The sequence below is a fragment of the Eleutherodactylus coqui genome, chromosome 12 (assembly GCF_035609145.1).
Source record: "Eleutherodactylus coqui strain aEleCoq1 chromosome 12, aEleCoq1.hap1, whole genome shotgun sequence".
NCBI classification, from domain to species: domain Eukaryota; kingdom Metazoa; phylum Chordata; class Amphibia; order Anura; family Eleutherodactylidae; genus Eleutherodactylus; species Eleutherodactylus coqui.
Window position 1 is genome coordinate 4413530 of NC_089848.1, and position 17789 is coordinate 4431318.

Here is a 17789-nt window from a genome sequence, read left to right on the forward strand (position 1 = left end):
GCTGGGGGAATCATCACGGATAAGCGTACCCGCCTGTCAACCGACAGTGCCGACAGGCTTACACTCCTCAAGATGAACAAAGCCTGGATTTCCCCAGACTTCTCTTCTCCACCAGCGGACAGCAGCGGTACCTAAACAATACGTAGGCTGCACCCGCGGATGGAAGAATCGTTCTCTATCACCATAAAAAACGGGGACCTTTTAGCTTCATCAATCTGTGTATTATATTCATCCTCCTCCTCCTGCTCCTCCTCCTGAAACCTCACGTAATCACGCTGAACGGGCAATTTTTCTTAGGCCCACAAGGCTCAGTCATATAATTTTTGTAAACAATTTTTATACGTTTCAATGCTCATTAAAGCGTTGAAACTTTCACCTGAACCAATTTTTATTTTAACTGGGCTGCCTCCAGGCCTAGTTACAAATTAAGCCACATTAACCAAAGCGATTAATGGGTTTCACCTGCCCTCTTGGTTGGGCATGGGCAATTTTTCTGAGGTACATTAGTACTGTTGGTACACCAATTTTTTGAGGCCCTCGCCTACAGTGTAATCCAATTAATTTTTTGCCCACCTGCATTAAACCTGATGTTAGCTTTGCTGTCCAGGGCATTACAATGGGATGTATTTATTTACCACCGGTGGCTTCCTGGGACCCACCCATGCTGTCGGTCCACACGGAGTTGTAACTGCATGTGTCCACTTCTAAAGAACCCCAGTCTGACTGGGGCATGCAGTGTGGGCCGAAGCCCACCTGCATTAAACCTGACGTTAGCTTTGCTGTTCAGGGCACTGCAATGGGATATATTTATGTACCGCCGGTGGCTTCCGGGCACCCACCCATGCTGTCGGTCCACACGGACTTCACAATAGGGAGTTGTACCTGCCTGTGTCTATGAATTAAAAACCCTGGTCCGGTTGGGGCATGCAGTGTGGGCCGAAGCACACCTGCATTTAATCTGACGTTAGCTCTGCTGTCCAGGGCACTGCAATGGGATACATTTATGTACAGCCGGTGGGTTCCAGGGAGCCACCCATGCTGTGGGTGCACACGGAATTCCCATTGCGGAGTTGTACCTACCTGTGACTATTTATAAAAAACCCCGGTCTGACTGGGGCATGCAGACACCTTGACAGAATGAATAGTGTGTGGCACATAGGTTCCCCATTGCCATGCCCACGTGTGCAGCTCCTGATGGCGGTGGCACAGGATTATATTTCTCATTGCTTCTGTACAGCATTGTGGGCTATCGCCCCGCCCCTTTTAAAGAGGGTTGCTGCCTAGCCGTGCCAACCCTCTGCAGTGTGTGCCTGCGGTTCCTCCTCATGGCAGACGCACTTATAAATAGACATGAGGGTGGTGTGGCATGAGGGCAGCTGAAGGCTGCGCAGGGACAATTTGGTGTGCGCTGTGGACACTGGGTCGTGCGCGGGGGGGGGGGGGGGGTTGGGCAGCATGTAACCCAGGAGAAGTGGCAGCGGAGTGTCATGCAGGCAGTGATTGTGCTTTGTTGGAGGTAGTGTGGTGCTTAGCTAAGGTATGCATTGCTAATGAGGCTTTCCAGAAGTAAAAATTGTTGGGGGGGGGCCCACTCTTGCCGCTATTGTGGCTTAATAGTGGGACCTGGGAACTTGAGATGCAGCCCAACATGTAGCCCCTCGCCTGTGCTATCCGTTGCTGTGTCGTTCCCCTCACTTTCTTGAATTGCCCCGATTTTCACAAATGGAAACCTTAGCGAGCATCGGCGAAATACAAAAATGCTCGAGTCGCCCATTGACTTCAATAGGGTTCGTTACTCGAAACGAACCCTCGAACATCGCGAAATATTCATCCCGAGTAACGAGAACCCGAGCATTTTGGTGCTCGTTCATCTCTAATAATAATCTTTATTTGTATAGCGCCAACATATTCCGCAGCGCTTACATAGACAGGGGGAATAGAGAAAGACAAAAGTACAAAAAATTACAGAACCACGGTTACAATCGTAATAAGTTGGTGGAAACAATAGGGGTGCGGGTCCTGCTCCAACGAGCTTACATACTAGAAGTAATGGGGTGATACAGAAGGTAAAATGGCTGGAGATGTGCACGGTATGGCGGGGTGGAGAGTGAGGGATTCTATACACATAGACAATGGTCAGATATTTGGCCGTGTGACGGCAGAATCGGTATGACTGCAGGGGCAGTTTATGACAGCTAGCAGGGATTGCAGTCAGTAGGTCAGGTAGCATGTTATCAGGCAGCGTATAGAGGAGTTTGTTTAGTTTATGTGGTATGCCTCCCTGAAGAGGTGCGTTTTTAGAGCACACCTGAAGTTTTTCGAGTCCTGGATTGCCCGGGTATCCTTTGGTAGTGCGTTCCAGAGGGCTCGTGATGCTCTGGAGAAGTCTTGGAGGCGGGAGTGAGAAGTTCGAATTAGAGGGGTGTGCAGTCTAGTTTCGTTTGCCGAGCGGAGAGCCCGGGCTGGGTGATGGATTGAGATGAGGGAAGTAATATAGGGGGGCGCTGCGCTGTGGAGGGCTTTGTGGATTAAGTTAGTAAGTTTAAATTGAATTCTGTATTTAACGGGCAGCCAGTGCAGTGACTGGCACAGGGCAGAGGCATCCGAGTAGCGGCTGGACAGGAATATGAGCCTGGCTGCCGCATTCAGGATGGATTGGAGAGGGTAGAGTCTGGTGCAGGGGAGGCTGATCAGCAACGAGTTGCAATAATCGAGCCGTGAGTGGATGAGGGCAACAATAAGTGTTTTCAGCGTGTCTATGGTGAGAAAAGAGCGGATTCTTGCGATGTTCTTGAGGTGCAGCTGACAGGTTCGGGCCACAGATTGTATGTATGGGGTAAAGGAGAGATCGGAGTCGAATATGACCCCAAGGCAGCGGTTATGTTGTTTGGGAGTTATGGTGGCGCTACACACTGAGATGGAGATGTCAGGATGAGGTCAGTTAGTGGAAGGAGGAAACACCAATAAGTCAGTTTTAGAGAGGTTTAGTTTTAGGTAGAGAGAGGACATAGTGTTGGAGACAGCAGACAGACAGTTGGTGATGTTTTGGAGGAAAGGTGCAAAGATGTCACGGGAAGAGGTGTATAGCTGAGTGTCATCAGCATAGAGGTGGTATTGGAGGCCAAAGCTCCTGATGGTTTGTCCAACAGGGGCTGTGTAAATAGAGAAAAGGAGGGGGCCGAGGACCGAGCCTTGGGGGACCCCAACAGCAAGAGGAAGGGAAGGAGAGGTAGAACCAGCAAAGGAGACACTGAAGGAGCAGTCAGAAAGGTAGGAGGAGAACCAGGAGAGAGCGGTGTCCTTTAGGCCGATGGAGCGAAGCATACTGAGGAGGAATTTGTGGTCGACAGTGTCAAATGCTGCGGAGAGGTCGAGGAGGATCAGTAGGGAATAGTCGCCCCTCGATTTGACTGTCAGTAGGTCGTTTGATACCCTTGTAAGGGCAGTTTCTGTCGAATGTTGGGGTCGGAAGCCAGACTGTAGGGGGTCGATGTAAGATTTGTGAAGGGTGGGCTGGAATCAGGTCTGCCCTGAAGCTGGTCCTGTACCAGAGGCTATGCTTCCAGACTGCTGCTAACTTTTTAGAAGCTGCAAAACTTTCACTGGTGCCCGATTTAGGAGTGTGTGGTCTAACATAGTTAAGTCCTGGTTTGTTGGCACCATAACGGTCACTAAATTGGCCATACTCTTAGTAACTGACTCATTACTCAGGTCTCTGCATGGGGCCATGTTCATAGTGTGTGGGTCGCTGGTGGCGCATTTATGCCAAAAAACCCTCACAGGGATGCGAGGAGGGACTGCATGTCGCAAGTATTATCATTAGATAGCTTTGGGCCAGCATGGGAAATTCAGAGGGGATATTAATAAAATTTCTTCCTACTGACTGAACGAAGGAATCTGCGCAGTCCACATGTTGGCATGTCTCCAGCAACTCCAGATCTCTTGTCTGCACTTGTGTGGTAACACTTGCTGCTGCCACCATGACAGTCGCTGTAGACAATGGCTCATTATATTTTTTGTGTGATCTGGTGTGGGAGAAACTTACTGCCTAATTCATTCTCCCACTCGGCCAAGTACTAAGACTTTGACGAAGCTTGTTTTGAGAGAAACTTGTTGTAAAGGTAAGAGATCAGGTGTTTAGGCATAGGTGACATTGCCAGGAGTGTCTCGTACCATGGCTATAGTGCAAAGGGGACCATCCGGGAATACAGTAGTTGGTCTGAAGTTGTGTGATGGATAGAATGTTCTGCTTAATAAATAGTTCTCCAATTGGGATCCTATTGAAGCTATTCCATATGCAGGGTAAGTGGGGAAATTGCTTGAAAAAAGGGGGTTTGTGCATTGATGTTGTTCCAAGTCTGTATCACATCCACAAATGCTGCATCTACTTGTGCTGGGTCTGGAGTGGAGGGTTTCCACAGGATTATAGGTTGGAGGTTTTATAATTGGATAGGGCCGTCTGAATATGAAGTGGGGTGTGTGAAGGGTGGAGATGATCCATGTGCGGCAGAGCTGGAAGGACTGATACTATAGTTCAATATCTGGGAGGCCGAAGTCTCACAAAGACTTAGGGAGATATAATAAATTATATGACAGACGTGATTTTGAAGACTTCCATAGAAAGGAAGAGAAAAGTTTTGTGATATTCCTGAAGAATGAAGGCGGTACCGTATTTTAATAGGAATAGTTTGGAAAAGATAAATTAGTTTAGGGACAATATATAATTTAGGCAGGTTCTTTCTTCCCATCCAGGAGATCACTGTGATATCTAATGTTTTTAATTGGGATATCATTTCTCTGAGGACTCATAGATAGTTAGGGGAAATGATGGTGGCCATGTTAGCTGAAGGTTTGATACCTAGGTAGGTAATATGCGAGGATTGCCATTTAAATTGAATCTCTCTACGCCGCTGGAATGTTAATGCCCAAGATCTTATATTTGGGGAGATTAACTTTAAAATTGGAGAGCTGATGGAAATGTTCTAATAGTTGTAATAAGGGCGGGAAGGCTTGTGAGGGATTCCTGAGCATAGGTAGCATGTGGTTCGCGAAGGCTGCCACTGCCTCTATTATCACCAGTATCCTTAATACCGTCATTCTCCCTTCAGCATTATCTCGGCCATCCACAGTATATATATAACAAAATGGAGGCTCGCTATGTGTAGTTTAGTGTTGTCATCCTTTTGCACGTTCTAAAATTCAAAAAACTTTATTTGAGTGCATAAAAAATAGCAAATAACCAGACAGAATTAAATGCAAGAATGGATCCGGGTGGGGACAACGTAAGCTCTATGCAATACTTTCAAGGGTAGCTTGCCAATGGTTCTTACTTATTGTTTCACAACAATGATGCGATCTCTCCAGAGACAGAGTGGAGTCCAAGTCTTTTTCCCAATAGAGCATATATGTTCATTTATTATTTTGTAACGCTCCATTCAAGATGCAATAAAGTTGTGAAAGAATAGGACACATGGGGGAATATTGACATATGGCTTTTAGAGGATTCAGCTCTATTTTGGTTAAAGAGGGAATAAAAGACGCCCAAAAATGGAAGATTTGAGTTTTTCTTATTCCTCTGAAGAGGGTTGGAATTGATTATTAACCCATTTAGGACTAGCCACTGTATATATATGGCGGCTGGTCCTGGGCTTAGAGGACCGCCGATAGTAAAAATACGGCGGTGCTTTAAGTCTCCTGCTCTGCAATCAGTTAGAGGCAGGAACCGGTTATCAGCTGTTAGTGACAGCTGGTAACCCGGAGCAGAAGGCAGGAGGGGGTTTTTAACCCTTCCTGCCTTCTGCTTCCCCGATATACAGTGCTCAATGATCACTGTATGGGGAAAGTGAAAGTAACATGTACTTTCACTACGGGAGCCTCGAGGGGTCATGTGACCTCCCGGGATTCCCTGCTACTGCAGAGCTGGAGGGTTTGACTTAGACCCTGGCAGCTCTGCAGGTGACTAATGTCACCATAGGGGTTGCTTTCCCCTGTAACTGGGGATCCTATGGACGCCCCAGCTACAGTGGGAAAATGTCAAATAAAGTAAAAAAAAAAAAAGTGAATGTCCCCCAGAGGTCTTATATGACGTCATGGGGGACATAGATAGTAAAAAACACAATTAGATACATCAGTAAAACAAAATAACAGAATAAAACAACAATACATACATAAGAAAGAGAATAACACAAAGCAGACGCCAACAAAAACCGTCGCCGTATGCGCCCTATAAACCAAAACCATACATACTATATATCAAAATGTCCGAAACAAAAAGAGGAACCCATTCCCATACTTTATTTTAGTGTAAATATAAAAATAATTTTTTTTAAAACTATAAATGTTTAAAAAATCATTTTTTTTAGCATTTTACTCCCAATAAAACAAAAAAACGGAAAAAAAGTCAGTGAAAAAGATGTTTAAAAAATAGTCCTACATGTCACAGAAAAGAAAACGCAGCAAAAATAATTTTGGTAGCTAAAGGAAAAAAAATGGAGCAGTAAAACCGCCACATGGGTAAAATCCCTAAAAAGTGTCTGGTCCTTAAAGGGGTTGTCCCGCGCCGAAACGTTTTTTTTTATTTTTTCAATAGCCCCCCCGTTCGGCGCGAGACAAACCCGATGCAGGGGTTAAAAAAGAAAACGGGATAGTGCTTACCTGAATCCCCGCGCTCCGGTGACTTCTTACTTACATGGTGAAGATGGCCGCCGGGATCTTCTCCCTCGGTGGACCGCAGGTCTTCTGTGCGGTCCATTGCCGATTCCAGCCTCCTGATTGGCTGGAATCGGCACGTTACGGGGCAGAGCTACAAGGAGCCGCTCTCCGGCACGAGCGGCCCCATTCAGAAAAGAAGAAGACCGGACTGCGCAAGCGCGTCTAATTCGGCGATTAGACGCTGAAAATTAGACGGCACCATGGAGACGAGGACGCTAGCAACGGAACAGGTAAGTGAATAACTTCTGTATGGCTCATAATTAATGCACAATGTACATTACAAAGTGCATTAATATGGCCATACAGAAGTGTAAAACCCCACTTGCTTTCGCGGGACAACCCCTTTAAGGTACAAAACAACCTGGTCCTTAAGGGGTTAAAATAGGACATGGATGTTAGCTTACCCCATATTAAAAATTCATATAGGGGAGTAAGTTTATTAGTTTGTCACCACACATATTGGGAGGCATCCAATCCTGGGGAAAATACTGGTTTAAAAAGAAGGGGGATAAGTGGAGATGGGCCTGAGCGAGGGGATACTTTGAGTCGCACTTGACTCCAGAGCAGGATAGAGTAGAATGAGAAAGGGACAGTGGCCCAAAAGACAGTGCTAGTCCAAAGAAGGGAGAACCAAGTGCAAGGATGTAATTGGGTGGCTTCTATGGAGACCCATAAGGGGCATTGAGAACCTGCATATAGGAGGGTATGTAGGGGAGACATGCTGCCTTATAGTATTAACCCCTTCCCACTATATGACATACAGCTGCAATCAGCCGCGCAGCCGATCCCGGCTATTAAGCCTTTAAATGCCTCAAACATCGTTCCTTACGTGTCCCCCCCCTCTCCCCGCGGTGAGATTGCAGGGAGCTGTGCGGGTGTCATGGCAGCTGGGGGCCTTCTGAAAGGCCCCACTGCTGTCTCGGCAGACTGTCTATCAAGCCATCCCCATGGGGTAGCTTGATAGACTGCCTGCCAGATTGCAATATGATGTAATGCTATAGCATTATATCATACTGCAGGAGCAATCAAAGCATCGCTAGTTGTGGTCCCCAGGGGGGCTAAAAAAAAGTAAAAATCAGATCAATAAAGTTTTACTAATTGTAAAAAAAAAAAGCAATAAAAGTTGAAATCACCCCCTTTTGCCATGTTTATAATAGAAAAATCTAAATCATAAAAGAAAAATATTTCGTATCTTCACGTCTGTAAAAGTCCGATCTATCAAAGTAGTGCATTATTTACTCCACATGGTAAACGTTGTTCAAAAAAAAAAAATAAAGAACGCCAGAAATGCACTTTTTCAGTCACCCTGTCTCAGAGAAAAAATGCAATAAAAAGCGATCAAAAAGTCATATGTATTCTGAAATGGTACCAACATAAACTACAGAATGTCTCGTAAAAAATGAGCCCTCGCACAACTACGGTGACAGAAAAATAAAAAATGTTATTGTGCGCAGAAGATGACAGCAGAAAATAATTTTTAAAAATGTCATGTTTTTGAAAAAAAATAAGAGTAGTATAGTAAAAAAAAATATACAAGTTTGGTATCGTAGTAATCGTACAGACCCGTAGAATAAAGATATCATGTGCTTTTTGCTGCAGTTTGTGCGCTGCAGAAACAAGACACACTAAAAGATGGCGGAATGTCGTTTTTTCTTTTTTTTTTTACTCCACTTAGAATTTTTAAACAGTTTTTCAGTACATTATATGGTACTTTAAATAGCATCATTGAAAAATACAACTCGTACCGCAAAAAACAACAAGCCCTCATACAGCGACAGCGATGGATAAATAAAGGAGTTCAGCTTTTTTTAAAGAGGGTAGGAAAAAGGAAAAATGGGAAAAAAAGGGCCACGTCATAAAGGGGTTAAAGAAGGTTAGGCACAGAGAGACCTCCCAATTTTTTAAATGTAAATATAGGGTGTTCCTATTTGTGCGGTGGCGTTTATGGGACCGAATAAAGGACAAAACTAAGTAGGACTTTCTTTGCCTTTAAACATGTGTTTTGTATTCTTGTGATGTGTAAGCTTCCTATTGGCCACTTACGGTTTTAGATGTTCTCCCATTACCTCTTTGTCTTCGTGCTATGAGTAACAACTAGCAAAATATGTAAGCGGGATTGCCCGGGGGTCCGTCTAAGTATTTATTCCCATTTTTGAAAATAAACATGTGGATTTTTTTCCTATTTTATATATATTTATCCTCCCACAGATTGTCTCCTCCACAGTAAACTCACCCAAACAGTATACACAGAATCGCCCCCAGTATAATCTCGCCCACAGTATATATATCTTACCCCTAGCCCAAGAATGTGGTACTCCCCCTCCACCCCACCAGTATGTATATCATCCTAGCCTCAGCCTGAGGCAGATTAACCCCTTCAGTGGCACGCCCGGAAATTTTCCGGGAGAAGCTCCACTGCCCATAGCGATATAGCCCGGAAGATTTCCAGGCTATGTTTTACTAACAAGCTGTGGCAGTGTACTCTGCCTGCACAGACCCACACAGAACAGTGCAGGACTTTAAAAAAAGAAGCAGGAAGATATTACCGATCTGCTGGCAACTTCCCGCTTCTTTTTTTAAACTGTTGCTTGGCTTTGTTTACTGGCTGCCATGGAGACCATCGGCTTGTCAGAAGATGGTCTCCATGGCAGGGAGTGCTAGTGATCATCTGTCAGAGAATAGCCAGGCACCAGCTTTTACAGCAGAGAACGGAGAAAGCCTCCGATCTTTGCTGTTTAACCCTTTACATGCCACGGTCTGTGCGACCACAGCTTATAGAGGGCTGTCACTATCGGACCCCCACAATGTGATCAGGGGGTTCTGATGGGTCTCTGTGGAAGTCCCCTAAAGGGACAAAAAGTAAAAAAAAAAGCAAAAAAATTATAAAAAAATAAATAAAAACACCAAAACCTCACCTTTCTCCCTTTATTTTGTAAAAAATTAAAAATTGAAAACAGAATTACACGTGATATCCCTGCATTCGTAATGACCCAGAGAAGGAAGTTAGTACATCATTTAACTCCTTAATGACGCGGCCCCTTTTTTTCCCCCTTTTTTTTTTCCTTCCACATTTAAAAAATCATAACTCCTTTATTTCTCCATCGCTGTCGCTGTATGAGGGTTGTTTTTTGCGGGACGAGTTGTATTTTTCAATGGTGTTATTTAATGTACCACATAATGGACTGAAAAACTTTTACAAAATTCTAAGTGGCGTAAAATGAGTGTGTCTTGTTTCTACGGCGCACAAACTGCAACAAAAATGACCCAATAACTTTATTCTATGGGTCAGTACGATTACTACGATAACAAACTTGTATAGCTTTTTTTTTGCTGTACTACTTGTAATTTTTTTCAAAGGCATTTAATTTTTTTACATTATTTTCTGTTGCATCTTCTGCGCGCAATAACTTTTTTCTTTTTCCATCAACATTGTTGTGCAAATGGCTGATTTTTTTGCGGGATGTCCTACAGTTTATGTTAGCACTAGAGATGAGCGAGCGTACTCGGATAAGCACTACTCGCTCGAGTAATTTGCTTTATCCGAGTATCGCTGTGCTCGGGTCTGAAGATTCGGGTGCCGCTGCGGCTGACAGGTGAGTCGCAGCGGGGAGCAGGGGAGAGCGGGCGGGAGAGAGGGAGAGAAAGATCTCCCCTCCGTTCCTCCCCGCTCTCCCCTGCAGCTCCCCGCTCCGTGCCGGCACCCGAATCTTCAGACCCGAGCACAGCGGTACTCGGATAAAGCAAATTACTTGAGCAAGTAGTGCTTTTCCGAGTACGCTCGCTCATCTCTAGTTAGCACCAATTCGGATTAATCTCTTTTTATTCCATTTTCTCGGGGAGACAGGGTGACTGAAAAAGTGCATTTCTGGCGTTCTTTTTTTTTTTGGACGAAGTTCACCGTGTAGGATAAATAAATAATGTATTACTTTGATAGATCGGACTTTTACAAACGTGTCAATACCAAATTTGTATTTTTGCTTTATAATTTTGATTTTTTTTATTATAGATATGGCAAAAGAAGGGAGATTTAAACTTTTATTACTTTTTTTTTTTACAATTAGTAAAACTTTATTGATCTTATTTTTACTTTTTTTTTTTTAGCCCCCCTTGGGGACCCTAACTAGCGATGCTTTTATCGCTCCTGCAGTATGACATACTGCTGTACGATTGCAGTTATTGTGATAAACAGCTGACGCCCGCGCTCTATGAAGAGAGGTTGCACCGCGATCTCTCTTCATACATACCCGACGCTGCAGGATGTAAATGTACATCCTGGAGCTGGAAGAGGTTAATCTGCAGGGTGCACAGCATGGAATAAAAAATTAAAATGTGGCACAAATAGCTAAATTAGCCTATCTCACCATACAAAAAACAGAATAGAAAGTGATCAAAATTCTGCACACATCAATAAATGGTACTAATAAAAAGTACAACTCATCCCGCAAAATAAAAACCCTTACACAGCTCCGCTGCTTAAAAATTAAATTAAAATGCTAGTCATGTACAGACAAGATGGCTGCCCCCGTAGTCGTGTACAGTTAAGATGGCTGCCCCATAGTCATTTACAGACAAGATGGCTACCCTCATAGTCAAGTACAGATAAGATGGCTGTCCCCATAGTTGTGTACAGTCAAGATGGCTACCCCCATAGTCATGTACAGACAAGATGACCACTCTCATAGTCATGTACAGACAAGATGGCTGCCTCCATAGTCATGTTCAGACAAGATGGCTGCCCCCATAGTTGTGTACAGTCAAGATGGTCACCCCCATAGTCATTTACAGACAAGATAGCCACCCTCATAGTCATGTACAGACAAGATGGCCACCTTCATAGTCATGTACAGACAAGATGGCCTCCACCATAGTCATGTACAGTCAAGATGGTGTAAGGGGTTAATTTAGTTGCTAAGCTATCAAAATACGAATAAATAGTTTAAATACAAAATATGCTTTGGTTAGGGAAACAGGCGGTTGAGAACTGATTTCTCTGAAGCTGTTCAAGGTCTTTCTTTCTTATATAGTTACAAGAACATCCTGTGGTAAAAACTAACAAGATGTCCTGTCTCTAAATTTTTTTTTCTTTACAATAGCTCATTAAGAAGGAATGTATTCTTGCAATTATATGCTGACCGCGAGATAAGCACATCCTGCCTGGACAGTGGTCTATGGTCTATATAATCTGATGTATTTGCTTGAATAAACTAGAAGTCATTCTGATCACACTCTGCCTGTGTCGTCAGCTCATGTCTTCTCCGGGTACCCGTTGATTGCTTATACTGATTTGGACCCAGGCAACATTAGCATTTGGTCTCCTTTGAAAAGACCCCCTACAATAGCCACCCTCATAGTCATGTACAGACAATATGGCCGCCCCCATAGTTATGTACAGACAAGATGGCCACCCCCATAGTTATGTACAGACAAGATGGCCGCCCCCATAGTTATGTACAGACAAGATGGCCGCCTCCATAGTCATTTACAGACAAGATGGCCACCCCCATAGTTACGTACAGACAATGGAATAGAAAATATACAATCAGATAGTAAAAACAAATTAGAAAAATGCTAAATGTCTCCCTAATTGGTTTTAATTAGTAAAACAAATGTGATATGTTCGCTTTGAAAATACAGGTTATAGACTGGAAGGATTTCATCTCTTCAGCACTTTCCCAAATGCAACTCACGGCCTAATTTCCACATTATAAGACAAATAGAAGTGGGGAAACAGTTACTTTATGGGGACCAGAAGCGTTGATTGCAGGACTGCAGAACAAGCCCAGTCTTACACATTAAGCCACAAGTTAGGCAGTTTTAAAGGGATACGAGCTTCATATTCCTTAAAGGGGTTGTCCCGAGGCAGCAAGTGGGTCTGTACACTTCTGCATGGCCATAATAATGCACTTTGTAATGTACATTGTGCATTAATTATGAGCCATACAGAAGTTATAAAAAGTTTTATACTTACCTGCTCCGTTGCTGGCGTCCTCGTCTCCATGGTGCCGACTAATTTTCGCCCTCCGATGGCCAAATTAGCCGCGCTTGCGCAGTCCGGGTCTTCTCCTCTTCTCTATGGGGCTCCGTGTAGCTCCGTGTAGCTCCGCCCCGTCACGTGCCGATTCCAGCCAATCAGGAGGCTGGAATCGGCAATGGACCGCACAGAAGCCCTGCGGTCCATGAAGATAGAGGATCCCGGCGGCCATCTTCAGCAGGTGAGTATGAAGACGCCGGACCGCCGGGATTCAGGTAAGCGCTGTGCGGGTGGTTTTTTTAACCCCTGCATCGGGGTTGTCTCGCGCCGAACGGGGGGGGGTTTAAAAAAAAAAAAAACCCGTTTCGGCGCGGGACATCTCCTTTAAGGCAAAAAACAGAAGTTCATATTGATTATTAATAATATTACTTTTTTCTGCTCACATTCCCACCATGCTCACATTTTTGACATATCCATTGAAAAATAATGCAACAGAAAACAGTAGGGTTTTTGCTCCATTGACTCGAGTAGTAAAATAATGGAATGGCAAGTTGTAACTTTTTACCAGATAGAATAACAAGCAGCCGATTCTCCACAACCCGAAAGCTGACAGATCGAGCTTACCTCCCGCAGAGTGCTGACATGTGTAATTAAAGAGGACCTGTCATCAGTCCTGACATACACTATCTGTTTTCACAGTTGCTAGTATCCCCCATGAGATAACAGAGATGAAACATCTTTTCTTAACCCTTTCCTATACAATAACATTTTCAGTCCTGTTACAAATGCATGTTTTTCAATCTAATGAACAAATATGATAAGAAAAGTTGTATATTTTGTGTAATGAAAACTGTAAGAAAAAAAAGGATTGGAATTCAGTTTTTGAGATGACTGGCACCAGGGGGCATAGGACAGTTAAGGGGCAACTTAATGAAAATAAATGATTTAAACCAAAACAGTCATTTGTTGGGTGAAATTTAAGAATGAACAATTATTTCAGCTGACCATCATCTGGAGAGAAGTCGGCCATGTTTGAAATGTTTACCCAACAGCCAGAGGAAAGATATCTCATTTGAATAAAACATGTTTTGTTTCCAGAAAGATCTTTCGTCCCGCCTCCTGGGTCACTGAATATGGTCAGCCAGTTTGAATGACTGTAGTGGCCAATATGGGCTAAAATGTGTATGCAAAACTATTGCTTACTAGACGACGGCTTGTTCAGTGATCCACCTACTTCTAGCTAATGTGTATGGGCCCCTTTATATTGCAACTATTTGGTTTGTGGTTCCTGTTATTTTCCTGGATATGTATGAGTAAATTAGCAACTGTGTGGTACTGCTCCTGGTTTAGTAATATATGTATTCCATTGTGTATGTATATCTTTTCATATGTTTCTCACATCAGGCTGTGCAAACACACACACACACACATATATATATATGTGTGTGTTATATATATAGTTATATCTTCTTTCTTAGTGGATAGCTGGCATCTAAATGGTTAACTTGTTCAGGTTATACACTGGTATGAAGATGCTGGCACATACTCCTACATATCTTTCCCTGGCTTAGGAACGTCCTGAGATAGAAAATTCTGACCCCTTCCATTGAAAAAGAAGCTACTAGAACAATGAACACAAAATATAGAAAGTTTAGTTTCTTAAGAATCATGTGTTTAGTAGTAACACACACCTTAAGGCGTTAATATATGTGAAACCATTAGCACCTAGAACCAATCATGAGTTTGTATGATTGCAGGGGGCATGTATTTCTGTTGCTGCATCATCTAGGGTATATTTGTACCGTGATGATGTTAATAAAGCAGAAGACTTTTCATTGCCGTATGATACTAGCTGGTGTGATGTGTCAGTGATTTGTCTACACATAAGTTTTTCACATACAATTTTGGAGCAGATGATGAAACACTATGGAATTCCTTTGAAACAGTTCCCCTCAGCAAAGGGCTGTCTTCCTACACCGCCTGCCATTGTTACTACTGATAGGACAGTATCTGAATGTGTGGAGACAACCCCATCCGGTAACACAGGAATGACACAATGCAGAGTTCAAAGACACAATGCTTAATAATTGTTACTTCATGAAGAATTCAGGAATCTATAGTAGTAAAATACTCGTCAGAAGAGCTAACAGGTTGGCAGTGCTGGTACTTACCACTATGGGCCCCACCATCCTTTCACATCCCTGCGGCGGCCAAGACGCATTGCTAGGCTATTGGCTTATGTCAATGACATCACTGACAAAGATGATCCTGTAGGCATCCTAAGTGAATGTTAGCCTCACTGAGTGTCTTGGACTTATAATCACACACCGCTTCCAGCTTGTATTAGGCCGCTTTCACATGTGCGCTGGAACCGCTGTTCAGAGGTCCCATCGCTGATCTGACACAAAATACCAGAAGGAAAAGCGCTGCTAAAAGCCGGCAGCTGAGTGGAAACCGAATGGACTGCATTATCGTTGGCTCGTTCGCCGTTCGTTTGATTTAAGTAGCCATTCTTCATTCCCCGTATTCACTTATACGAGGCTGAACGATTCTAAACGATTCTCATTTGAATGATGCATTTATGGCCGTCTAAACAGGCTGCATGAGTGCGAAGGAGTTAGCGGTGACGACGCTCGCTCACTCACACATTCAAACAAGAGTCGGCTCGTCAAAAAGGACCATTAGTTCCACTCTGCTGTCTCCACACCACGGCTTACCTCTGTCAGGCCGCTTGCACTCATGCGGTCATTTTACTACGATTTCGAACAGTGTTTTTGAACGCACCCAATCACTGTGATGGGTGATGAAGAGCGTTAAAAAGCGCAGACAGCGATTCTGCACCGGAAAATCGCACATGGATCTATTCCATTGACTGCAAAATCGGCAGGAGGATCTGCAGCTCTAACAAATGAAAATCCTTGTCAGGAATCTGTGGCAATCAAGTGGATTTCTGATGTGGAGCTTCATTGAAGTTTACCTGATGTGAGCAGCCTGACAGAACAGCGATGCAGCGAAAACTATAGATGGAATGACGGCAGCAGCCATGAAAAAAAGTTGCTCAGAGGGGCCCAAAGTTAGTTTTTGCCAGAGGCATGGCTTGATCTGGCAATCTGCAATGGCAGCCCTGGGGACTTTCAGAAGGCCACGGTAGCCATGGCAACCAAACGGGACCCCCGGACATCAATTGGGGGAATTAAATGTCGCTGCCAGAACTGGCGGCAGCATTTAGAGGGTTAATCAGCAGTGGGGCTGACAAAGCTGTTGGGTGAGGGTGACGGCTGTAATAAACACCCAGCTCCCCCTCAATACAAACCCCAAATCTCCATTATGTAGATGTACGCTCCAGGACGTTGAGGAGTTATGTAGCTATCCCCAGTATATATAAGTGACCAGTGTAACTTTGGTTACTTATTTCTTTCTGTCTGAATCTCCCACCCCTTTTCTCCTCAGATGGTCATGTGACCTCAGTTCTGACCATCTAAGATCTACTTGGGGTTATAGATTCATGGTCTTGTTACATGATGAGACGTTCCCTTGACTGTACAATGAAAATAGCACATTGCCAGGGTTCTTCCAGGAGGATGGCTCACCCCACCTGCACACACAAAAACACATTACGCACTTGAGGTCTGCAAGGTACTGGATCAGCAGTGTCTAGGGAAGGTAATTGGACCTTATGGCCTAATGCAGTGGACTCCACACTCGCTGGATCTCTCTCCCTTGGACGTTATATGTGAGGTGATGTCAAATCCAGGGTTTACGCAATGAATTTCCAGAATGTGGTGCAGATGCGACAGCGGCTCCTGGATGCCTGTGCAAGCATTTCTACCAAGGTGTTGCCCTCGGTGCATTGTCATTGGGAGTAGAGGATAGCCTTGATGATTCGAAACAATAGGGAGCACTTTGAACATATGATGTAGTGGATTGTCGTCGTGTCAATAACTTAGGCAGGAATAAAGGTCCATGGCATTCAAGCAAAGATTAGGATCCTCATCAAATTTCTATCAGATAAATATGTTACATGCACCCCTTCCCATTTGAAAATATCGACTTGGTTCTAAGATGGCGGCTTTCAAAATGGCTGCTATGTTGGACACCCGCTTCTCTCAGATTTGCCCTCTTCTTCTTAGCAACACGCCACACACAGAATAGTGTTCTCAAGCACCATTTTCTATTTCTTCAGGTGTCTCCACCCTGCAGTCTGTGTCACGTGTATATATGCGTCATGCTGTGCTTGTATATGTACTGTGACACTACAGGATTAGTGACCGCAGGATCGCCATCTTCTTTTCTGGTGTTAGTGCCACTCTTAGAATCGGTGGCTGACAACTTTATTGCACTCATGACTGGTCGCAGTATTTCAACCGCACATTCCATGTGAAAACACAAAATAAGGCCGGGCTCACATGAGCGTAAGATTACTGCGTATTACGTGTGCTGTATGTGCATGTGATATGTGGTAATTCGCAGGCAATCAAAAAGATTGCCTTCGCAGTTCTGCTCACATTAGCATGTAGGAATTGTGTAATACACGAGCCCAGAAAGGAAAGCAGCGTATTATGCGCAAGAGCCCATTGTTCTCTATGGGCTCATAACCAAAGCCGCCTATACACAATTACATTTATGCACTATTGCAAAGGACAGCACAGGAAATGTAAACAAAAAAGAACAGGAAAACTGCGCATGACAGTGTGCGTGAGATATGCTGTCACATGCAGTACAATTTTGCTTCCATTTGCGGCAATAGGACCTCTAACCGCCGGCTCTACAAAGGATAAACCAACAATTGCAAAAATTGGCCAAACGAGGCCGTAGAATGCGTGCAAGACTTTATATTCTTTAGGTTGAAAATTGACCAGGCTGGAGAATCTATGGCAGAGATAAAACATAGGATAGCAGTGCGGTGAAGCGCGATGCTAAACATGGACAAAATCTGGAAAAGTAGGGATATCGGCATAGCAACTAAACGCAGGACAGTGCAAACCACCGTTTACCCCAGAGCCATGTATGGATGTGAGAGCGGGACAGCGGGGGAAGCGGATAGGAGGAGGATTGATGCGTTTGAGCTGCTGCGTATGTCCTGGACGTCGAGAGTAACAAATAGAGA